Below are 26,244 nucleotides of genomic sequence, written 5' to 3' on the forward strand. Positions count from 1 at the left end.
ATTTATCAGGTTCTTACTACATATGAACACTTTTTACATTCTCCCGTGCAACGGGGCTGCTAGTCCTCCTTTCATGCAAATTCTTAAGATTCCACCTTATGTCCAAGACACCAAAGCCGGCAAAAAATTAATAATCGATTACCAAAACTTGAATTGTACTGCTTCTTACTGGCTATTGCTTCAACTTAGAAGATTCTTCTGTGTTCTACTATGGTGCATTTGGGGTCTCCGCATACCGCAGCACGCGACATAGCTTTGCAGACGAAAAATGTAACCGTCTCAGAGAGAAAAGCGGCCAATGTGACGATCTGGCTTTAAGTCGATTCGATAACAAATTACGAAAACAGACGGATTTCTCAGGTTTTTACTACATATGAACACTTTTCACATTCTCCCGTGCAACGCGGCTGCTAGTCCTCCTTTCATGCAAAATCTTAATGTTCCACCTCATGTCCAAGGCAACAAAGCCGCCTAAAATCAATTATCGATAACAAAAACTTGAATTGTACTGCTTCTTACTGGCTATTGCTTCAACTTAAAAGCTTCATCTGTGTTCTAATATGGTGCTTTTAGTGTCTCCGCATACCGCAGCACGAGACATAGCTATGCAGACGATAAATGTAACCGTCTCAGAGAGAAAAGCGGCCAATGTGACGATCTGGCTTTAAGTCGATTCGATAACAAATGACGAAAACGGACGGATTTCTCAGGTGTTTACTATATATGAACACTTTTCACATTTTCCCGTGCAACGCGGCTGTTAGTCCTCCTTTCATGCAAAATCTTATGTTCCTAGGTCATGTCCAAGCCACCAAAGCCGGCTAAAAAGTGAATACTTGACAACTAAAACTTGAATTGTACTACTTCTTACTGGCTATTACTTCAACTTAGAAGCTTCTTCTGTGTTCTACTATGGTGCTTTTAGTGTTTCCGCATACCGCAGCACGCGACATAGATTTGCAGACGATAAATGTAACCGTCTCAGAGAGAAAAGCGGCCAATGTGACGATCTGGCTTTAAGTCGAGTCGATAACAAATGACGAAAACGGACGGATTTCTCAGGTTTTTACTACATCTGAACCCTTTTCACATTCTCCCGTGCAACGCGGCTGCTAGTCCTCCTTTCATGCAAAATCTTGTGGTTCCACCTCATGCCCATGGCACCAAAGCCGGCTAAAAATCAATATTCGAAAACCAAAACTTGAATTGTACTGCTTCTTACTGGCTATTGCTTCAACTTAGAAGCTTCTTCTGTGTTCTACTATGGTGCTTTTAGAGTCTCCGCATACCGCAGCAGGCGACATAGCTTTGCAGACGATAAATGTAACCGTCTCAGAGAGAAAAGCGGCCAATGTGACGATCTGGCTTTAAGTCGATTCGATAACAAATGACGAAAACGGACTGATTTCTTAGGTTTTTACTTTTCACATTCTCCCGTGAAACGGGGCTGCTAGTCCTCCTTTCATGCAAAATCTTAAGGTTCCACCTCATGTCGAAAGCACCAAGGCTGGCTAAAAATCAATAATCGACAACCAAAACTTGAATTGTACAGCTTCTTACTGGCTATTGCTTCAACTTAGAAGCTTCTTTTGTGTTCTACTATGGTGCTTTTAGTATCTCCGCATACCGCAGCACGCGACATAGCTTTGCAGACGATAAATGTAACCGTCTCAGAGAGAAAAGCGGCCAATGTGACGATCTGGCTTTAAGTCGATTCGATAACACATTACGAAAACGGACGGATTTCTCATTTTTTTACTACATATGAACACTTTTCATATTCTCCCGTGCAACGCGGCTGCTAGTCCTCCTTTCATGCAAAATCTTAAGGTCCTAGGTCATGTCCAAGCCACCAAAGCCGGCTTAAAAGGGAATAATCGACAACTAAAACTTGAATTGTACTACTTCTTACTGGCTATTACGTCAACTTAGAAGCTTCTTCTGTGTTCTACTATGGTGCTTGTAGTGTCTCCGCATACCGCAGCACGCGACATAGCTTTGCAGACGATAAATGTAACCGTCTCAGAGAGAAAAGCGGCCAACGTGACGATCTGGCTTTAAGTCGATTCGAAAACAAATGACGAAAATAGACGGATTTATCAGGTTCTTACTACATATGAACACTTTTTACATTCTCCCGTGCAACGGGGCTGCTAGTCCTCCTTTCATGCAAAATCTTAAGGTCCTAGGTCATGTCCAAGCCACCAAAGCCGGCTAAAAAAGTGAATAATTGACAACTAAAACTTCAATTGTACTACTTCTTACTGGCTATTGCTTCAACTTAGAAGCTTCTTCTGTGTTCTACTATGGTGCTTTTAGTGTCTCCGCATACCGCAGCACGCGACATAGCTTTGCAGACGATAAATGTAACCGATTCAGAAAGAAGAGTGGCCAATGTGACGATCTCACTTTAAATCGATTCGATAACAAATGACGAAAACGGACGGATTTCTCAGGTTTTTACTACATTTGAACCCTTTTCTCATTCTCCCGTGCAACGCGGCTGCTAGTCCTCCTTTCATGCAAAATCTTAAGGTTCCACATCATGTCCAAGGCACCAAAGCCGGCTAAAAATCAATAATCGATAAGCAAAACTTGAATTGTACTGCTACTTACTGGCTATTGCTTCAACTTAGAAGATTTTTCTGTGTTCTACTATGGTGCTTTTAGTGTCTCCGCATACCGCAGCACGCGACATAGCTTTGCAGACGATAAATGTAACCGTCTCAGAGAGAAAAGCGGCCAATGTGACGATCTGGCTTTAAGTCGATTCGATAACAAATAACGAAAATGGACGGATTATTCAGGTTTTTACTACATATGAACACTTTTCACATTCTCCCGTGCAACTTGGCTGCTAATCCTCTTTTCATGCAGATTCTTATTGTTCCACCTCATGTTCAAGGCACCAAAGCCTCCTAAAAATCAATAATCGATAACCAAAACTTGAATTGTACTGCTTATTACTGGCTATTGCTTCAACTTAGAAGATTTTTCTGTGTTCTACTATGGTGCTTTCAGTGTCTCCGCATACCGCAGCACGCGACATAGCTTTGCAGACGATAAATGTAACCGTCTCAGAGAGAAAAGCGGCCAATGTGACGATCTGGCTTTAAGTCGATTCGATAACAAATGACGAAAACGGACGGATTTCTCAGGTTTTTACTACATATGAACCCTTTTTACATTCTCCCGTGCAACGCGGCTGCTAGTCCTCCTTTCATGCAAAATCTTAAGATTCCACCTTATGTCCAAGACACCAAAGCCGGCAAAAAATTAATAATCGATTACCAAAACTTGAATTATACTGCTTCTTATTGGCTATTGCTTCAACTTAGAAGATTCTTCTGTGTTCTACTATGGTGCATTTGGGGTCTCCGCATACCGCAGCACGCGACGTAGCTTTGCAGACGATAAATGTAACCGTCTCAGAGAGAAAAGCGGCCAATGTGACGATCAGGCTTTAAGTCGATTCGATAGCAAATGACGAAAACGGACGGATTTCTCAGGTGTTTACTATATATGAACACATTTCACATTCTCCCGTGCAACGCGGCTGCTAGTCCTCCTTTCATGCAAAATCTTAAGTTCCTAGATCATGTCCAAGCCACCAAAGCCTGCTAAAAAGTGAATAATCGACAACTATAACTTGAATTGTACTGCTTCTTACTGGCTATTACTTCAACTTAGAAGCTTCTTCTGTGTTCTACTCTGGTGCTTTTAGTGTTTTCGCATACCGCAGCACGCGACATATCTTTGCAGACGAAAAATGTAACCGTCTCAGAGAGAAAAGCGGCCAATGTGACGATCTGACGTTAAGTCGATTCGATAACAAATGACGAAAACGGACGCATTTCTCAGGATTTTACTACATGTGAACCCTTTTCACATTCTCCCGTGCAACGCGGCTGCTGGTCTTCCTTCCATGCAAAATCTTAAGGTCCTACGTCATGTCCAAGCCACCAAAGCCGGCTAAAAAGTGAATAATCGACAACTAAATCTTGAATTGTACTACATTTTACTGACTATTGCTTCAACTTAGAAGCTTCTTCTGAGTTCTACTATGGTGCTTTTAGTGTTTCCGCATACCGCAGCACGCGACATAGCTTTGCAGACTATAAATGTAACCGTCTCAGAGAGAAAAGCGGCCAATGTGACGATCTGGCTTTAAGTCGATTCGATAACAAATGACGAAAACGGACGGATTTCTCAGGTTTTTACTACATATGAACCCTTTTCACATTCTCCCCTGCAACGCGGCTGCTAGTCCTTCTTTCATGCAAAATCTTAAGATACCACCTTATGTCCAAGACACCAAAGCCGGCAAAAAATTAATAATCGATAACCAAAACTTGAATTGTACCGCTTCTTACTGGCTATTGCTTCAACTTAGAAGCTTCTTCTGTATTCTACTATGGTGCTCTTAGTGTCTCCGCATACCGCAGCACGCGACATAGCTTTGCAGACGATAAATGTAACCGTCTCAGAGAGAAAAGCGGCCAAAGTGACGATCTGGCTTTAAGTCGATTCGATAACAAATGACGAAAACGGACGTATTTCTCAGGTTTTTACTACATATGAACCCTTTTCTCATTCTCCCGTGCAACGCGGCTGCTAGTCCTCCTTTCATGCAAAATCTTAATGTTCCACCTCACGTCCAAGGCACCAAAGCCGGCTAAAAATCGATAATGGATAACCAAAATTTAAATTGTACTGCTTCTTACTGGCTATTGCTTCAACTTAGAAGATTCTTCTGTGTTCTACTATGGTGCATTTGGGGTCTCCGCATACCGCAGCACGCGACAGAGCTTTGCAGACGAAAAATGTAACCGTCTCAGAGAGAAAAGCGGCCAATGTGACGATCTGGCTTTAAGTCGATTCGATAACAAATTACGAAAACGGACGGATTTCTCAGGTTTTTACTACATATGAACACTTTTCACATTCTCCCGTGCAACGCGGCTGCTAGTCCTCCTTTCATGCAATATCTTAATGTTCCACCTCATGTCCAAGGCACCAAAGCCGCCTAAAATCAATAATCGATAACCAAAACTTGAATTGTACTGCTTCTTACTGGCTATCGCTTCAACTTAAAAGCTTCATCTGTGTTCTAATATGGTGCTTTTAGTGTCTCCGCATACCGCAGCACGAGACATAGCTATGCAGACGATAAATGTAACCGTCTCAGAGAGAAAAGCGGCCAATGTGACGATCTGGCTTTAAGTCGATTCGATAACAAATGACGAAAACGAACGGATTTCTCAGGTGTTTACTATATATGAACACTTTTCACATTCTCCCGTGCAACGCGGCTGCTAGTCCTCCTTCCATGCAAAATCTTATGTTCCTAGGTCATGTCCAAGCCACCAAAGCCGGCTAAAAAGTGAATACTTGACAACTAAAACTTGAATTGTTCTGCTTCTTACTGGCTATTGCTTCAACTTAAAAGCTTCATCTGTGTTCTAATATGGTGCTTTTAGTGTCTCCGCATACCGCAGCACGAGACATAGCTATGCAGACGATAAATGTAACCGTCTCAGAGAGAAAAGCGGCCAATGTGACGATCTGGCTTTAAGTCGATTCGATAACAAATGACGAAACCGGACGGATTTCTCAGCTTTTTACTACATATGAACACTTTTCACATTCTCCCTTGCAACGCGGCTGCTAGTCCTCCTTTTATGCAAAATCTTAATGTTCCACCTCATGTCCAAGGCACCAAAGACGGCAAAAAATTAATAATCGATAACCAAAACTTGAATTGTACTGCTTCTTACTGGCTATTGCTTCAACTTAGAAGATTTTTCTGTGTTCTACTATGGTGCTTTTAGTGTCTCCGCATACCGCAGCACGCGACATAGCTTGCAGACGATAAATGTAACCGTCTCAGAGAGAAAAGCGGCCAATGTGACGATCTGGCTTTAAGTCGATTCGATAACAAATGACGAAAACGGACGGATTTCTCAGGGTTTTACTACATATGAACCCTTTTTACATTCTCCCGTGCAACGCGGCTGCTAGTCCTCCTTTCATGCAAAATCTTAAGATTCCACCATATGTCCAAGACACCAAAGCCGGCAAAAAATTAATAATCGATAACCAAAACTTGAATTGTACTGCTTCTTACTGGCTATTGCTTCAACTTAGAAGCTTCTTCTGTGTTCTACTATGGTGCTCTTAGTGTCTCCGTATACCGCAGCACGCGACATAGCTTTGCAGACGATAAATGTAACCGTCTCAGAGAGAAAAGTGGCCAATGTGACGATCTGGCTTTAAGTCGATTCGATAACAAACGACGAAAACGGACGGATTTCTCAGGTTTTTACTACATATGAACACTTTTCACATTCTGCCGTGCAACGCGGCTGCTAGTCCTCCTTTCATGCAAAATCTTAATGTTCCACCTCATGTCCAAGGCACCAAAGTCGGCTAAAAATCGATAATGGATAACCAAAACTTAAATTGTACTGCTTCTTACTGGCTATTGCTTCAACTTAGAAGATTTTTCTGTGTTCTACTATGGTGCTTTTAGTGTCTCCGCATACCGCAGCATGCGACATAGCTTTGCAGACGATAAATGTAACCGTCTCAGAGAGAAAAGCGGCCAATGTGACGATCTGGCTTTAAGTCGATTCGATAACAAATGACGAAAACGGACGGATTTCTCAGGTTTTTACTACATATGAACCCTTTTCACATTCTCCCCTGCAACGCGGCTGCTAGTCCTCCTTTCATGCAAAATCTTAATGTTCCACCTCATGTCCAAGGCACCAAAGCCGCCTAAAAATAATCGATAACCAAAACTTGAATTGTACTGCTTCTTACTGGCTATTGCTTCAACTTAAAAACTTCATCTGTGTTCTAATATGGTGCTTTTAGTGTCTCCGCATACCGCAGCACGAGACATAGCTATGCAGACGATAAATGTAACCGTCTCAGAGAGAAAAGCGGCCAATGTGACGATCTGGCTTTAAGTCGATTCGATAACAAATGACGAAACCGGACGGATTTCTCAGCTTTTTACTACATATGAACACTTTTCACATTCTCCCTTGCAACGCGGCTGCTAGTCCTCCTTTCATGCAAAATCTTAATGTTCCACCTCATGTCCAAGACACCAAAGCCGGCAAAAAATTAATAATCGATAACCAAAACTTGAATTGTACTGCTTCTTACTGGCTATTGCTTCAACTTAGAAGATTTTTCTGTGTTCTACTATGGTGCTTTTAGTGTCTCCGCATACCGCAGCACGCGACATAGCTTTGCAGACGATAAATGTAACCGTCTCAGAGAGAAAAGCGGCCAATGTGACGATCTGGCTTTAAGTCGATTCGATAACAAATGACGAAAACGGACGGATTTCTCAGGTTTTTACTACATATGAACCCTTTTTACATTCTCCCGTGCAACGCGGCTGCTAGTCCTCCTTTTATGCAAAATCTTAAGATTCCACCTTATGTCCAAGACACCAAAGCCGGCAAAAAATTAATAATCGATAACCAAAACTTGAATTGTACTGCTTCTTACTGGCTATTGCTTCAACTTAGAAGCTTCTTCTGTGTTCTACTATGGTGCTCTTAGTGTCTCCGCATACCGCAGCACGCGACATAGCTTTGCAGACGATAAATGTAACCGTCTCAGAGAGAAAAGTGGCCAATGTGACGATCTGGCTTTAAGTCGATTCGATAACAAATGACGAAAACGGACGGATTTCTCAGGTTTTTACTACATATGAACACTTTTCACATTCTGCCGTGCAACGCAGCTGCTAGTCCTCCTTTCATGCAAAATCTTAATGTTCCACCTCATGTCCAAGGCACCAAAGTCGGCTAAAAATCGATAATGGATAACCAAAACTTAAATTGTACTGCTTCTTACTGGCTATTGCTTCAACTTAGAAGATTTTTCTGTGTTCTACTATGGTGCTTTTAGTGTCTCCGCATACCGCAGCATGCGACATAGCTTTGCAGACAATAAATGTAACCGTCTCAGAGAGAAAAGCGGCCAATGTGACGATCTGGCTTTAAGTCGATTCGATAACAAATGACGAAAACGGACTGATTTCTCAGGTTTTTACTACATATGAACCCTTTTTACATTCTCCCGTGCAACGTGGCTGCTAGTCCTCCTTTCATGCAAATTCTTAAGATTCCACCTTATGTCCAAGACACCAAAGGCGGCAAAAAATTAATAATCGATTACCAAAACTTGAATTGTACTGCTTCTTACTGGCTATTGCTTCAACTTAGAAGATTCTTCTGTGTTCTACTATGGTGCATTTGGGGTCTCCGCATACCGCAGCACGCGACATAGCTTTGCAGACGAAAAATGTAACCGTCTCAGAGAGAAAAGCGGCCAATGTGACGATCTGGCTTTAAGTCGATTCGATAACAAATTACGAAAACAGACGTATTTCTCAGGTTTTTACTACATATGAACACTTTTCACATTCTCCCGTGCAACGCGGCTGCTAGTCCTCCTTTCATGCAAAATCTTAATGTTCCACCTCATGTCCAAGGCAACAAAGCCGCCTAAAATCAATTATCGATAACAAAAACTTGAATTGTACTGCTTCTTACTGGCTATTGCTTCAACTTAAAAGCTTCATCTGTGTTCTAATATGGTGCTTTTAGTGTCTCCGCATACCGCAGCACGAGACATAGCTATGCAGACGATAAATGTAACCGTCTCAGAGAGAAAAGCGGCCAATGTGACGATCTGGCTTTAAGTCGATTCGATAACAAATGACGAAAACGAACGGATTTCTCAGGTGTTTACTATATATGAACACTTTTCACATTCTCCCGTGCAACGCGGCTGCTAGTCCTCCTTTCATGCAAAATCTTATGTTCCTAGGTCATGTCCAAGCCACCAAAGCCGGCTAAAAAGTAAATACTTGACAACTAAAACTTGAATTGTACTACTTCTTACTGGCTATTACTTCAACTTAGAAGCTTCTTCTGTGTTCTACTATGGTGCTTTTAGTGTTTCCGCATACCGCAGCACGCGACATAGATTTGCAGACGATAAATGTAACCGTCTCAGAGAGAACAGCGGCCAATGTGACGATCTGGCTTTAAGTCGAGTCGATAACAAATGACGAAAACGGACGGATTTCTCAGGTTTTTACTACATCTGAACCCTTTTCACATTCTCCCGTGCAACGCGGCTGCTAGTCCTCCTTTCATGCAAAATCTTATGGTTCCACCTCATGCCCATGGCACCAAAGCCGGCTAAAAATCAATATTCGAAAACCAAAACTTGAATTGTACTGCTTCTTACTGGCTATTGCTTCAACTTAGAAGCTTCTTCTGTGTTCTACTATGGTGCTTTTAGAGTCTCCGCATACCGCAGCAGGCGACATAGCTTTGCAGACGATAAATGTAACCGTCTCACAGAGAAAAGCGGCCAATGTGACGATCTGGCTTTAAGTCGATTCGATAACAAATGACGAAAACGGACTGATTTCTTAGGTTTTTACTTTTCACATTCTCCCGTGAAACGGGGCTGCTAGTCCTCCTTTCATGCAAAATCTTAAGGTTCCACCTCATGTCCAAAGCACCAAGGCCGGCTAAAAATCAATAATCGACAACCAAAACTTGAATTGTACAGCTTCTTACTGGCTATTGCTTCAACTTAGAAGCTTCTTCATTGTTCTACTATGGTGCTTTTAGTGTCTCCGCATACCGCAGCACGCGACATAGCTTTGCAGACGATAAATGTAACCGTCTCAGAGAGAAAAGCGGCCAATGTGACGATCTGGCTTTAAGTCGATTCGATAACAAATGACGAAAACGGACTGATTTCTTAGGTTTTTACTTTTCACATTCTCCCGTGAAACGGGGCTGCTAGTCCTCCTTTCATGCAAAATCTTAAGGTTCCACCTCATGTCCAATACACCAAAGCCGGCTAAAAATCAATTATCGATAAACTAAACAAGAATTTTACTGCTTCTTACTGACTATTGCTTCAACTTAGAAGTTTCTTCTGTGTTCTACTATGATGCTTATATTGTTTCCGCGTACCGCAGCACGCGACATATCTTTGCAGACGATAAATGTAACCGTCTCAGAGAGAAAAGCGGCCAACGTGACGATCTGGCTTTAAGTCGATTCGATAACAAATGACGAAAATGGACGGATTTATCAGGTTCTTACTACATATGAACACTTTTTACATTCTCCCGTGCAACGGGGCTGCTAGTCCTCCTTTCATGCAAAATCTTAAGGTCCTAGGTCATGTCCAAGCCACCAAAGCCGGCTAAAAAAGTGAATAATTGACAACTAAAACTTCAATTGTACTACTTCTTACTGGCTATTGCTTCAACTTAGAAGCTTCTTCTGTGTTCTACTATGGTGCTTTTAGTGTCTCCGCATACCGCAGCACGCGACATAGCTTTGCAGACGATAAATGTAACCGATTCAGAAAGAAGAGTGGCCAATGTGACGATCTCACTTTAAATCGATTCGATAACAAATGACGAAAACGGACGGATTTCTCAGGTTTTTACTACATTTGAACCCTTTTCTCATTCTCCCGTGCAACGCGGCTGCTAGTCCTCCTTTCATGCAAAATCTTAAGGTTCCACATCATGTCCAAGGCACCAAAGCCGGCTAAAAATCAATAATCGATAACCAAAACTTGAATTGTACTGCTACTTACTGGCAATTGCTTCAACTTAGAAGATTTTTCTGTGTTCTACTATGGTGCTTTTAGTGTCTCCGCATACCGCAGCACGCGACATAGCTTTGCAGACGATAAATGTAACCGTCTCTGAGAGAAAAGCGGCCAATGTGACGATCTGGCTTTAAGTCGATTCGATAACAAATAACGAAAATGGACGGATTATTCAGGTTTTTACTACATATGAACACTTTTCACATTCTCCCGTGCAACTTGGCTGCTAATCCTCTTTTCATGCAGATTCTTAATGTTCCACCTCATGTTCAAGGCACCAAAGCCTCCTAAAAATCAATAATCGATAACCTAACTTGAATTGTACTGCTTATTACTGGCTATTGCTTCAACTTAGAAGCTTCTTCTGTGTTTTACTATGGTGCTTTTAGTGTCTCCGCATACCGCAGCACGCGACATAGCTTTGCAGACGACAAATGTAACCGTTTCAGAAAGAAGAGTGGCCAAAGTGACGATCTGGCTTTAAGTCGATTCGATAACAAATGACGAAAACGGACGTATTCCCCAGGTTTTTACTACATATGAACCCTTTTCTCATTCTCCCGTGCAACGCGGCTGCTAGTCCTCCTTTCATGCCAAATCTTAAGGTTCCACCTCATGTCCAAGGCACCAAAGCCGGCTAAAAATCGATACTCGATAAACAAAACTTAAATTGTACTGCTTCTTACTGGCTATTGCTTCAACTTAGAAGATTTTTCTGTGTTCTACTATGGTGCTTTTAGTGTCTCCGCATACCGCAGCACGCGACATAGCTTTGCAGACGATAAATGTAACCGTCTCAGAGAGAAAAGCGGCCAATGTGACGATCTCTCTTTAAGTCGATTCGATAACAAATGACGAAAACGGACGGATTTCTCAGGTTTTTACTACATATGAACCCTTTTTACATTCTCCCGTGCAACGCGGCTGCTAGTCCTCCTTTCATGCAAAATCTTAAGATTCCACCTTATGTCCAAGACACCAAAGCCGGCAAAAAATTAATAATCGATTACCAAAACTTGAATTATACTGCTTCTTACTGGCTATTGCTTCAACTTAGAAGATTCTTCTGTGTTCTACTATGGTGCATTTGGGGTCTCCGCATACCGCAGCACGCGACGTATCTTTGCAGACGATAAATGTAACCGTCTCAGAGAGAAAAGCGGCCAATGTGACGATCAGGCTTTAAGTCGATTCGATAGCAAATGACGAAAACGGACGGATTTCTCAGGTGTTTACTATATATGAACACATTTCACATTCTCCCGTGCAACGCGGCTGCTAGTCCTCCTTTCATGCAAAATCTTAAGTTCCTAGATCATGTCCAAGCCACCAAAGCCTGCTAAAAAGTGAATAATCGACAACTAAAACTTGAATTGTACTGCTTCTTACTGGCTATTACTTCAACTTAGAAGCTTCTTCTGTGTTCTACTCTGGTGCTTTTAGTGTTTTCGCATACCGCAGCACGCGACATATCTTTGCAGACGAAAAATGTAACCGTCTCAGAGAGAAAAGCGGCCAATGTGACGATCTGACTTTAAGTCGATTCGATAACAAATGACGAAAACGGACGCATTTCTCAGGATTTTACTACATGTGAAACCTTTTCACATTCTCCCGTGCAACGCGGCTGCTGGTCCTCCTTCCATGCAAAATCTTAAGGTCCTACGTCATGTCCAAGCCACCAAAGTCGGCTAAAAAGTGAATAATCGACAACTAAATCTTGAATTGTACTACATTTTACTGACTATTGCTTCAACTTAGAAGCTTCTTCTGAGTTCTACTATGGTGCTTTTAGTGTTTCCGCATACCGCAGCACGCGACATAGCTTTGCAGACTATAAATGTAACCGTCTCAGAGAGAAAAGCGGCCAATGTGACGATCTGGCTTTAAGTCGATTCGATAACAAATGACGAAAACGGACGGATTTCTCAGGTTTTTACTACATATGAACCCTTTTCACATTCTCCCCTGCAACGCGGCTGCTAGTCCTTCTTTCATGCAAAATCTTAAGATACCACCTTATGTCCAAGACACCAAAGCCGGCAAAAAATTAATAATCGATAACCAAAACTTGAATTGTACTGCTTCTTACTGGCAATTGCTTCAACTTAGAAGCTTCTTCTGTATTCTACTATGGTGCTCTTAGTGTCTCCGCATACCGCAGCACGCGACATAGCTTTGCAGACGATAAATGTAACTATCTCAGAGAGAAAAGCGGCCAATGTGACGATCTGGCTTTAAGTCGATTCGATAACAAATGACGAAAACGGACGGATTTCTCAGGTTTTTACTACATATGAACCCTTTTTACATTCTCCCGTGCAACGCGGCTGCTAGTCCTCCTTTCATGCAAAATCTTAAGATTCCACCTTATGTCCAAGACACCAAAGCCGGCAAAAAATTAATAATCGATTACCAAAACTTGAATTATACTGCTTCTTACTGGCTATTGCTTCAACTTAGAAGATTCTTCTGTGTTCTACTATGGTGCATTTGGGGTCTCCGCATACCGCAGCACGCGACATAGCTTTGCAGACGAAAAATGTAACCGTCTCAGAGAGAAAAGCGGCCAATGTGACGATCTGGCTTTAAGTCGATTCGATAACAAATGACGAAAACGGACGGATTTCTCAGGTGTTTACTATATATGAACACTTTTCACATTCTCCCGTGCAACGCGGCTGCTAGTCCTCCTTCCATGCAAAATCTTATGTTCCTAGGTCATGTCCAAGCCACCAAAGCCGGCTAAAAAGTGAATACTCGACAACTAAAACTTGAATTGTACTACTTCTTACTGGCTATTACTTCAACTTAGAAGCTTCTTCTGTGTTCTACTATGGTGCTTTTAGAGTCTCCGCATACCGCAGCAGGCGACATAGCTTTGCAGACGATAAATGTAACCGTCTCAGAGAGAAAAGCGGCCAATGTGACGATCAGGCTTTAAGTCGATTCGATAACAAATGACGAAAACGGACTGATTTCTTAGGTTTTTACTTTTCACATTCTCCCGTGAAACGGGGCTGCTAGTCCTCCTTTCATGCAAACTCTAAAGGTTCCACCTCATGTCCAAAGCACCAAGGCCGGCTAAAAATCAATAATCGACAACCAAAACTTGAATTGTACAGCTTCTGACTGGCTATTGCTTCAACTTAGAAGCTTCTTTTGTGTTATACTATGGTGCATTTAGTGTCTCCGCATACCGCAGCACGCGACATAGCTTTGCAGACTATAAATGTAACCGTCTCAGAGAGAAAAGCGGCCAATGTGACGATCTGGCTTTAAGTCGATTCGATAACAAATGACGAAAACGGACGGATTTCTCAGGTTTTTACTACATATGAACCCTTTTCACATTCTCCCCTGCAACGCGGCTGCTAGTCCTCCTTTCATGCAAAATCTTAATGTTCCACCTCATGTCCAAGGCACCAAAGCCGCCTAAAATTAATAATCGATAACCAAAACTTGAATTGTACTGCTTCTTACTGGCTATTGCTTCAACTTAAAAGCTTCATCTGTGTTCTAATATGGTGCTTTTAGTGTCTCCGCATACCGCAGCACGAGACATAGCTATGCAGACGATAAATGTAACCGTCTCAGAGAGAAAAGCGGCCAATGTGACGATCTGGCTTTAAGTCGATTCGATAACAAATGACGAAACCGGACGGATTTCTCAGCTTTTTACTACATATGAACACTTTTCACATTCTCCCTTGCAACGCGGCTGCTAGTCCTCCTTTCATGCAAAATCTTAATGTTCCACCTCATGTCCAAGACACCAAAGACGGCAAAAAATTAATAATCGATAACCAAAACTTGAATTGTACTGCTTCTTACTGGCTATTGCTTCAACTTAGAAGATTTTTCTGTGTTCTACTATGGTGCTTTTAGTGTCTCCGCATACCGCAGCACGCGACATAGCTTGCAGACGATAAATGTAACCGTCTCAGAGAGAAAAGCGGCCAATGTGACGATCTGGCTTTAAGTCGATTCGATAACAAATGACGAAAACGGACGGATTTCTCAGGTTTTTACTACATATGAACCCTTTTTACATTCTCCCGTGCAACGCGGCTGCTAGTCCTCCTTTCATGCAAAATCTTAAGATTCCACCATATGTCCAAGACACCAAAGCCGGCAAAAAATTAATAATCGATAACCAAAACTTGAATTGTACTGCTTCTTACTGGCTATTGCTTCAACTTAGAAGCTTCTTCTGTGTTCTACTATGGTGCTCTTAGTGTCTCCGCATACCGCAGCACGCGACATAGCTTTGCAGACGATAAATGTAACCGTCTCAGAGAGAAAAGTGGCCAATGTGACGATCTGGCTTTAAGTCGATTCGATAACAAACGAAGAAAACGGACGGATTTCTCAGGTTTTTACTACATATGAACACTTTTCACATTCTGCCGTGCAACGCGGCTGCTAGTCCTCCTTTCATGCAAAATCTTAATGTTCCACCTCATGTCCAAGGCACCAAAGTCGGCTAAAAATCGATAATGGATAACCAAAACTTAAATTGTACTGCTTCTTACTGGCTATTGCTTCAACTTAGAAGATTTTTCTGTGTTCTACTATGGTGCTTTTAGTGTCTCCGCATACCGCAGCATGCGACATAGCTTTGCAGACGATAAATGTAACCGTCTCAGAGAGAAAAGCGGCCAATGTGACGATCTGGCTTTAAGTCGATTCGATAACAAATGACGAAAACGGACGGATTTCTCAGGTTTTTACTACATATGAACACTTTTCACATTCTCCCGTGCAACGCGGCTGCTAGTCCTCCTTTCATGCAAAATCTTATGTTCCTAGGTCATGTCCAAGCCACCAAAGCCGGCTAAAAATTAATAATCGATAACCAAAACTTGAATTGTACTGCTTCTTACTGGCTATTGCTTCAACTTAGAAGATTTTTCTGTGTTCTACTATGGTGCTTTTAGTGTCTCCGCATACCGCAGCACGCGACATAGCTTGCAGACGATAAATGTAACCGTCTCAGAGAGAAAAGCGGCCAATGTGACGATCTGGCTTTAAGTCGATTCGATAACAAATGACGAAAACGGACGGATTTCTCAGGTTTTTACTACATATGAACCCTTTTTACATTCTCCCGTGCAACGCGGCTGCTAGTCCTCCTTTCATGCAAAATCTTAAGATTCCACCATATGTCCAAGACACCAAAGCCGGCAAAAAATTAATAATCGATAACCAAAACTTGAATTGTACTGCTTCTTACTGGCTATTGCTTCAACTTAGAAGCTTCTTCTGTGTTCTACTATGGTGCTCTTAGTGTCTCCGCATACCGCAGCACGCGACATAGCTTTGCAGACGATAAATGTAACCGTCTCAGAGAGAAAAGTGGCCAATGTGACGATCTGGCTTTAAGTCGATTCGATAACAAACGACGAAAACGGACGGATTTCTCAGGTTTTTACTACATATGAACACTTTTCACATTCTGCCGTGCAACGCGGCTGCTAGTCCTCCTTTCATGCAAAATCTTAATGTTCCACCTCATGTCCAAGGCACCAAAGTCGGCTAAAAATCGATAATGGATAACCAAAACTTAAATTGTACTGCTTCTTACTGGCTATTGCTTCAACTTAGAAGATTTTTCTGTGTTCTACTATGGTGCTTTTAGTGTCTCCGCATACCGCAGCATGCGACATAGCTTTGCAGACGATAAATGTAACCGTCTCAGAGAGAAAAGCGGCCAATGTGACGATCTGGCTTTAAGTCGATTCGATAACAAATGACGAAAACGGACGGATTTCTCAGGTTTTTACTACATATGAACACTTTTCACATTCTCCCGTGCAACGCGGCTGCTAGTCCTCCTTTCATGCAAAATCTTATGTTCCTAGGTCATGTCCAAGCCACCAAAGCCGGCTAAAAAGTGAATACTTGACAACTAAAACTTGAATTGTACTACTTCTTACTGGCTATTACTTCAACTTAGAAGCTTCTTCTGTGTTCTACTATGGTGCTTTTAGTGTTTCCGCATACCGCAGCACGCGACATAGCTTTGCAGACGATAAATGTAACCGTCTCAGAGAGAAAAGCGGCCAATGTGACGATCTGGCTTTAAGTCGAGTCGATAACAAATGACGAAAACGGACGGATTTCTCAGGTTTTTACTACATCTGAACCCTTTTCACATTCTCCCGTGCAACGCGGCTGCTAGTCCTCCTTTCATGCAAAATCTTATGGTGCCACCTCATGCCCATGGCACCAAAGCCGGCTAAAAATCAATATTCGAAAACCAAAACTTGAATTGTACTGCTTCTTACTGGCTATTGCTTCAACTTAGAAGCTTCTTCTGTGTTCTACTATGGTGCTTTTAGAGTCTCCGCATACCGCAGCAGGCGACATAGCTTTGCAGACGATAAATGTAACCGTCTCAGAGAGAAAAGCGGCCAATGTGACGATCTGGCTTTAAGTCGATTCGATAACAAATGACGAAAACGGACTGATTTCTTAGGTTTTTACTTTTCACATTCTCCCGTGAAACGGGGCTGCTAGTCCTCCTTTCATGCAAAATCTTAAGGTTCCACCTCATGTCCAAAGCACCAAGGCCGGCTAAAAATCAATAATCGACAACCAAAACTTGAATTGTACAGCTTCTTACTGGCTATTGCTTCAACTTAGAAGCTTCTTTTGTGTTCTACTATGGTGCTTTTAGTGTCTCCGCATACCGCAGCACGCGACATAGCTTTGCAGACGATAAATGTAACCGTCTCAGAGAGAAAAGCGGCCAATGTGACGATCTGGCTTTAAGTCGATTCGATAACACATTACGAAAACGGACGGATTTCTCATTTTTTTCCTACATATGAACACTTTTCATATTCTCCCGTGCAACGCGGCTGCTAGTCCTCCTTTCATGCAAAATCTTAAGGTCCTAGGTCATGTCCAAGCCACCAAAGCCGGCTTAAAAGGGAATAATCGACAACTAAAACTTGAATTGTACTACTTCTTACTGGCTATTACGTCAACTTAGAAGCTTCTTCTGTGTTCTACTATGGTGCTTGTAGTGTCTCCGCATACCGCAGCACGCGACATAGCTTTGCAGACGATAAATGTAACCGTCACAGAGAGAAAAGCGGCCAATGTGACGATCTGGCTTTAAGTCGATTCGATAACAAATGACGAAAACGGACGGATTTCTCAGGTTTTTACTACATATGAACACTTTTCACATTCTCCCGTGCAACGCGGCTGCCAGTCCTCCTTTCATGCAAAATCTTAAGGTTCCACCTCATGTCCAATACACCAAAGCCGGCTAAAAATCAATTATCGATAAACTGAACAAGAATTTTACTGCATCTTACTGACTATTGCTTCAACTTAGAAGTTTCTTCTGTGTTCTACTATGATGCTTTTATTGTTTCCGCGTACCGCAGCACGCGACATATCTTTGCAGACGATAAATGTAACCGTCTCAGAGAGAAAAGCGGCCAACGTGACGATCTGGCTTTAAGTCGATTCGATAACAAATGACGAAAACGGACGGATTTCTCAGGTTTTTACTACATATGAACCCTTTTTACATTCTCCCGTGCAACGCGGCTGCCAGTCCTCCTCTCATGCAAAATCTTAAGATTCCACCTTATGTCCAAGACACCAAAGCCGGCAAAAAATTAATAATCGATAACCAAAACTTGAATTGTACTGCTTCTTACTGGCTATTGCTTCAACTTAGAAGCTTCTTCTGTGTTCTACTATTTTGCTCTTAGTGTCTCCGCATACCGCAGCACGCGACATAGCTTTGCAGACGATAAATGTAACCGTCTCAGAGAGAAAAGTGGCCAATGTGACGATCTGGCTTTAAGTCGATTCGATAACAAACGACGAAAACGGACGGATTTCTCAGGTTTTTACTACATATGAACACTTTTCACATTCTGCCGTGCAACGCGGCTGCTAGTCCTCCTTTGATGCAAAATCTTAATGTTCCACCTCATGTCCAAGGCACCAAAGTCGGCTAAAAATCGATAATGGATAACCAAAACTTAAATTGTACTGCTTCTTACTGGCTATTGCTTCAACTTAGAAGATTTTTCTGTGTTCTACTATGGTGCTTTTAGTGTCTCCGCATACCGCAGCATGCGACATAGCTTTGCAGACGATAAATGTAACCGTCTCAGAGAGAAATGCGGCCAATGTGACGATCTGGCTTTAAGTCGATTCGATAACAAATGACGAAAACGGACGGATTTCTCAGGTTTTTACTACATATGAACACTTTTCACATTCTCCCGTGCAACGCGGCTGCTAGTCCTCCTTTCATGCAAAATCTTATGTTCCTAGGTCATGTCCAAGCCACCAAAGCCGGCTAAAAAGTGAATACTTGACAACTAAAACTTGAATTGTACTACTTCTTACTGGCTATTACTTCAACTTAGAAGCTTCTTCTGTGTTCTACTATGGTGCTTTTAGTGTTTCCGCATACCGCAGTACGCGACATAGCTTTGCAGACGATAAATGTAACCGTCTCAGAGAGAAAAGCGGCCAATGTGACGATCTGGCTTTAAGTCGAGTCGATAACAAATGACGAAAACGGACGGATTTCTCAGGTTTTTACTACATCTGAACCCTTTTCACATTCTCCCGTGCAACGCGGCTGCTAATCCTCCTTTCATGCAAAATCTTAATGTTCCACCTCATGCCCATGGCACCAAAGCCGGCTAAAAATCAATATTCGAAAACCAAAACTTGAATTGAACTGCTTCTTACTGGCTATTGCTTCAACTTAGAAGCTTCTTCTGTGTTCTACTATGGTGCTTTTAGAGTCTCCGCATACCGCAGCAGGCGACATAGCTTTGCAGACGATAAATGTAACCGTCTCAGAGAGAAAAGCGGCCAATGTGACGATCTGGCTTTAAGTCGATTCGATAACACATTACGAAAACGGACGGATTTCTCATTTTTTTACTACATATGAACACTTTTCATATTCTCCCGTGCAACGCGGCTGCTAGTCCTCCTTTCATGCAAAATCTTAAGGTCCTAGGTCATGTCCAAGCCACCAAAGCCGGCTTAAAAGGGAATAATCGACAACTAAAACTTGAATTGTACTACTTCTTACTGGCTATTACGTCAACTTAGAAGCTTCTTCTGTGTTCTACTATGGTGCTTGTAGTGTCTCCGCATACCGCAGCACGCGACATAGCTTTGCAGACGATAAATGTAACCGTCTCAGAGAGAAAAGCGGCCAATGTGACGATCTGGCTTTAAGTCGATTCGATAACAAATGACGAAAACGGACGGATTTCTCAGGTTTTTACTACATATGAACACTTTTCACATTCTCCCGTGCAACGCGGCTGCCAGTCCTCCTTTCATGCAAAATCTTAAGGTTCCACCTCATGTCCAATACACCAAAGCCGGCTAAAAATCAATTATCGATAAACTAAACAAGAATTTTACTGCTTCTTACTGACTATTGCTTCAACTTAGAAGTTTCTTCTGTGTTCTACTATGATGCTTTTATTGTTTCCGCGTACCGCAGCACGCGACATATCTTTGCAGACGATAAATGTAACCGTCTCAGAGAGTAAAGCGGCCAACGTGACGATCTGGCTTTAAGTCGATTCGATAACAAATGACGAAAATGGACGGATTTATCAGGTTTTTACTACATATGAACACTTTTTACATTCTCCCGTGCAACGGGGCTGCTAGTCCTCCTTTCATGCAAAATCTTAAGGTCCTAGGTCATGTCCAAGCCACCAAAACCGGCTAAAAAAGTGAATAATTGACAACTAAAACTTCAATTGTACTACTTCTTACTGGCTATTGCTTCAACTTAGAAGCTTCTTCTGTGTTCTACTATGGTGCTTTTAGTGTCTCCGCATACCGCAGCACGCGACATAGTTTTGCAGACCATAAATGAAACCGTCTCAGAGAGAAAAGCGGCCAATGTGACGATCTAGCTTTAAGTCGATTCGATAACAAATGACGAAAACGGACGGATTTCTCAGGTTTTTACTACATATGAACACTTTTCACATTCTCCCGTGCAACGCGGCTGCTATTCCTCCTTTCATGCAAAATCTTAAGGTTCCACCTAATGTCCAAAGCACCAAGGCCGTCTAAAAATCAATAATCGATAACCAAAACTTGAATTGTACAGCTTCTTACTGGCTATTGCTTCAACTTAGAAGCTTCTTTTGTGTTCTACTATGGTGCATTTAGTGTCTCATCATACCGCAGCACGCGACATAGCTTTGCAGACTATAAATGTAACCGTCTCAGAGAGAAAAGCGGCCAATGTGACGATCTGGCTTTAAGTCGATTCGATAACAAATGACGAAAACGGACGGATTTCTCAGGTTTTTACTACATATGAACCCTTTTCACATTCTCCCCTGCAACGCGGCTGCTAGTCCTCCTTTCATGCAAAATCTTAATGTTCCACCTCATGTCCAAGGCACCAAAGCCGCCTAAAATTAATAATCGATAACCAAAACTTGAATTGTACTGCTTCTTACTGGCTATTGCTTCAACTTAAAAGCTTCATCTGTGTTCTAATATGGTGCTTTTAGTGTCTCCGCATACCGCAGCACGAGACATAGCTTTGCAGACGATAAATGTAACCGTCTCAGAGAGAAAAGCGGCCAATGTGACGATCTGGCTTTAAGTCGATTCGATAACAAATGACGAAACCGGACGGATTTCTCAGCTTTTTACTACATATGAACACTTTTCACATTCTCCCCTGCAACGCGGCTGCTAGTCCTCCTTTCATGCAAAATCTTAATGTTCCACCTCATGTCCAAGACACCAAAGCCGGCAAAAAATTAATAATCGATAACCAAAACTTGAATTGTACTGCTTCTTACTGGCTATTGCTTCAACTTAGAAGATTTTTCTGTGGTCTACTATGGTGCTTTTAGAGTCTCCGCATACCGCAGCAGGCGACATAGCTTTGGAGACGATAAATGTAACCGTCTCAGAGAGAAAAGCGGCCAATGTGACGATCAGGCTTTAAGTCGATTCGATAACAAATGACGAAAACGGACTGATTTCTTAGGTTTTTACTTTTCACATTCTCCCGTGAAACGGGGCTGCTAGTCCTCCTTTCATGCAAAATCTTAAGGTTCCACCTCATGTCCAAAGCACCAAGGACGGCTAAAAATCAATAATCGACAACCAAAACTTGAATTGTACAGCTTCTTACTGGCTATTGCTTCAACTTAGAAGCTTCTTTTGTGTTCTACTATGGTGCATTTAGTGTCTCCGCATACCGCAGCACGCGACATAGCTTTGCAGACTATAAATGTAACCGTCTCAGAGAGAAAAGCGGCCAATGTGACGATCTGGCTTTAAGTCGAGTCGATAACAAATGACGAAAACGGACGGATTTCTCAGGTTTTTACTACATCTGAACCCTTTTCACATTCTCCCGTGCAACGCGGCTGCTAATCCTCCTTTCATGCAAAATCTTAATGTTCCACCTCATGCCCATGGCACCAAAGCCGGCTAAAAATCAATATTCGAAAACCAAAACTTGAATTGAACTGCTTCTTACTGGCTATTGCTTCAACTTAGAAGCTTCTTCTGTGTTCTACTATGGTGCTTTTAGAGTCTCCGCATACCGCAGCAGGCGACATAGCTTTGCAGACGATAAATGTAACCGTCTCAGAGAGAAAAGCGGCCAATGTGACGATCTGGCTTTAAGTCGATTCGATAACACATTACGAAAACGGACGGATTTCTCATTTTTTTACTACATATGAACACTTTTCATATTCTCCCGTGCAACGCGGCTGCTAGTCCTCCTTTCATGCAAAATCTTAAGGTCCTAGGTCATGTCCAAGCCACCAAAGCCGGCTTAAAAGGGAATAATCGACAACTAAAACTTGAATTGTACTACTTCTTACTGGCTATTACGTCAACTTAGAAGCTTCTTCTGTGTTCTACTATGGTGCTTGTAGTGTCTCCGCATACCGCAGCACGCGACATAGCTTTGCAGACGATAAATGTAACCGTCTCAGAGAGAAAAGCGGCCAATGTGACGATCTGGCTTTAAGTCGATTCGATAACAAATGACGAAAACGGACGGATTTCTCAGGTTTTTACTACATATGAACACTTTTCACATTCTCCCGTGCAACGCGGCTGCCAGTCCTCCTTTCATGCAAAATCTTAAGGTTCCACCTCATGTCCAATACACCAAAGCCGGCTAAAAATCAATTATCGATAAACTAAACAAGAATTTTACTGCTTCTTACTGACTATTGCTTCAACTTAGAAGTTTCTTCTGTGTTCTACTATGATGCTTTTATTGTTTCCGCGTACCGCAGCACGCGACATATCTTTGCAGACGATAAATGTAACCGTCTCAGAGAGTAAAGCGGCCAACGTGACGATCTGGCTTTAAGTCGATTCGATAACAAATGACGAAAATGGACGGATTTATCAGGTTTTTACTACATATGAACACTTTTTACATTCTCCCGTGCAACGGGGCTGCTAGTCCTCCTTTCATGCAAAATCTTAAGGTCCTAGGTCATGTCCAAGCCACCAAAACCGGCTAAAAAAGTGAATAATTGACAACTAAAACTTCAATTGTACTACTTCTTACTGGCTATTGCTTCAACTTAGAAGCTTCTTCTGTGTTCTACTATGGTGCTTTTAGTGTCTCCGCATACCGCAGCACGCGACATAGTTTTGCAGACCATAAATGAAACCGTCTCAGAGAGAAAAGCGGCCAATGTGACGATCTAGCTTTAAGTCGATTCGATAACAAATGACGAAAACGGACGGATTTCTCAGGTTTTTACTACATATGAACACTTTTCACATTCTCCCGTGCAACGCGGCTGCTATTCCTCCTTTCATGCAAAATCTTAAGGTTCCACCTAATGTCCAAAGCACCAAGGCCGTCTAAAAATCAATAATCGATAACCAAAACTTGAATTGTACAGCTTCTTACTGGCTATTGCTTCAACTTAGAAGCTTCTTTTGTGTTCTACTATGGTGCATTTAGTGTCTCATCATACCGCAGCACGCGACATAGCTTTGCAGACTATAAATGTAACCGTCTCAGAGAGAAAAGCGGCCAATGTGACGATCTGGCTTTAAGTCGATTCGATAACAAATGACGAAAACGGACGGATTTCTCAGGTTTTTACTACATATGAACCCTTTTCACATTCTCCCCTGCAACGCGGCTGCTAGTCCTCCTTTCATGCAAAATCTTAATGTTCCACCTCATGTCCAAGGCACCAAAGCCGCCTAAAATTAATAATCGATAACCAAAACTTGAATTGTACTGCTTCTTACTGGCTATTGCTTCAACTTAAAAGCTTCATCTGTGTTCTAATATGGTGCTTTTAGTGTCTCCGCATACCGCAGCACGAGACATAGCTTTGCAGACGATAAATGTAACCGTCTCAGAGAGAAAAGCGGCCAATGTGACGATCTGGCTTTAAGTCGATTCGATAACAAATGACGAAACCGGACGGATTTCTCAGCTTTTTACTACATATGAACACTTTTCACATTCTCCCCTGCAACGCGGCTGCTAGTCCTCCTTTCATGCAAAATCTTAATGTTCCACCTCATGTCCAAGACACCAAAGCCGGCAAAAAATTAATAATCGATAACCAAAACTTGAATTGTACTGCTTCTTACTGGCTATTGCTTCAACTTAGAAGATTTTTCTGTGGTCTACTATGGTGCTTTTAGAGTCTCCGCATACCGCAGCAGGCGACATAGCTTTGGAGACGATAAATGTAACCGTCTCAGAGAGAAAAGCGGCCAATGTGACGATCAGGCTTTAAGTCGATTCGATAACAAATGACGAAAACGGACTGATTTCTTAGGTTTTTACTTTTCACATTCTCCCGTGAAACGGGGCTGCTAGTCCTCCTTTCATGCAAAATCTTAAGGTTCCACCTCATGTCCAAAGCACCAAGGACGGCTAAAAATCAATAATCGACAACCAAAACTTGAATTGTACAGCTTCTTACTGGCTATTGCTTCAACTTAGAAGCTTCTTTTGTGTTCTACTATGGTGCATTTAGTGTCTCCGCATACCGCAGCACGCGACATAGCTTTGCAGACTATAAATGTAACCGTCTCAGAGAGAAAAGCGGCCAATGTGACGATCTGGCTTTAAGTCGATTCGATAACAAATGACGAAAACGGACGGATTTCTTAGGTTTTTACTACATATGAACCCTTTTCTCATTCTCCCGTGCAACGCGGCTGCTAGTCCTCCGCTCATGCAAAATCTTAATGTTCCACCTCATGTCCAAGGCACCAAAGTCGGCTAAAAATCGATAATGGATAACCAAATTTTAAATTGTACTGCTTCTTACTGGCTATTGCTTCAACTTAGAAGATTTTTCTGTGTTCTACTATGGTGCTTTTAGTGTCTCCGCATACCGCAGCATGCGACATAGCTTTGCAGACGATAAATGTAACCGTCTCAGAGATAAAAGCGGCCAATGTGACGATCTGGCTTTAAGTCGATTCGATAACAAATGACGAAAACGGACCGATTTCTCAGGTGTTTACTATATATGAACACTTTTCACATTCTCCCGTGCAACGCGGCTGCTAGTCCTCCTTTCATGCAAAATCTTATGTTCCTAGGTCATGTCCAAGCCACCAAAGCCGGCTAAAAAGTGAATACTTGACAACTAAAACTTGAATTGTACTACTTCTTACTGGCTATTACTTCAACTTATAAGCTTCTTCTGTGTTCTACTATGGTGCTTTTAGTGTTTCCGCATACCGCAGCACGCGACATAGCTTTGCAGACGATAAATGTAACCGTCTCAGAGAGAAAAGCGGCCAATGTGACGATCTGGCTTTAAGTCGAGTCGATAACAAATGACGAAAACGGACGGATTTCTCAGGTTTTTACTACATCTGAACCCTTTTCACATTCTCCCGTGCAACGCGGCTGCTAGTCCTCCTTTCATGCAAAATCTTATGGTTCCACCTCATGCCCATGGCACCAAAGCCGGCTAAAAATCAATATTCGAAAACCAATACTTGAATTGTACTGCTCCTTACTGGCTATTGCTTCAACTTAGAAGCTTCTTCTGTGTTCTACTATGGTGCTTTTAGAGTCTCCGCATACCGCAGCAGGCGACATAGCTTTGCAGACGATAAATGTAACCGTCTCAGAGAGAAAAACGGCCAATGTGACGATCTGGCTTTAAGTCGATTCGATAACAAATGACGAAAACGGACTGATTTCTCAGGTTTTTACTTTTCACATTCTCCCGTGAAACGGGGCTGCTAGTCCTCCTTTCATGCAAAATCTTAAGGTTCCACCTCATGTCCAAAGCACCAAGGCCGGCTAAAAATCAATAATCGACAACCAAAACTTGAATTGTACAGCTTCTTACTGGCTATTGCTTCAACTTAGAAGCTTCTTTTGTGTTCTACTATGGTGCTTTTAGTGTCTCCGCATACCGCAGCACGCGACATAGCTTTGCAGACGATAAATGTAACCGTCCCAGAGAGAAAAGCGGCCAATGTTACGATCTGGCTTTAAGTCGATTCGATAACACATTACGAAAACGGACGGATTTCTCATTTTTT

Source organism: Schistocerca gregaria, unplaced genomic scaffold, assembly GCF_023897955.1.
Source record: "Schistocerca gregaria isolate iqSchGreg1 unplaced genomic scaffold, iqSchGreg1.2 ptg000469l, whole genome shotgun sequence".
Classification (NCBI taxonomy): domain Eukaryota; kingdom Metazoa; phylum Arthropoda; class Insecta; order Orthoptera; family Acrididae; genus Schistocerca; species Schistocerca gregaria.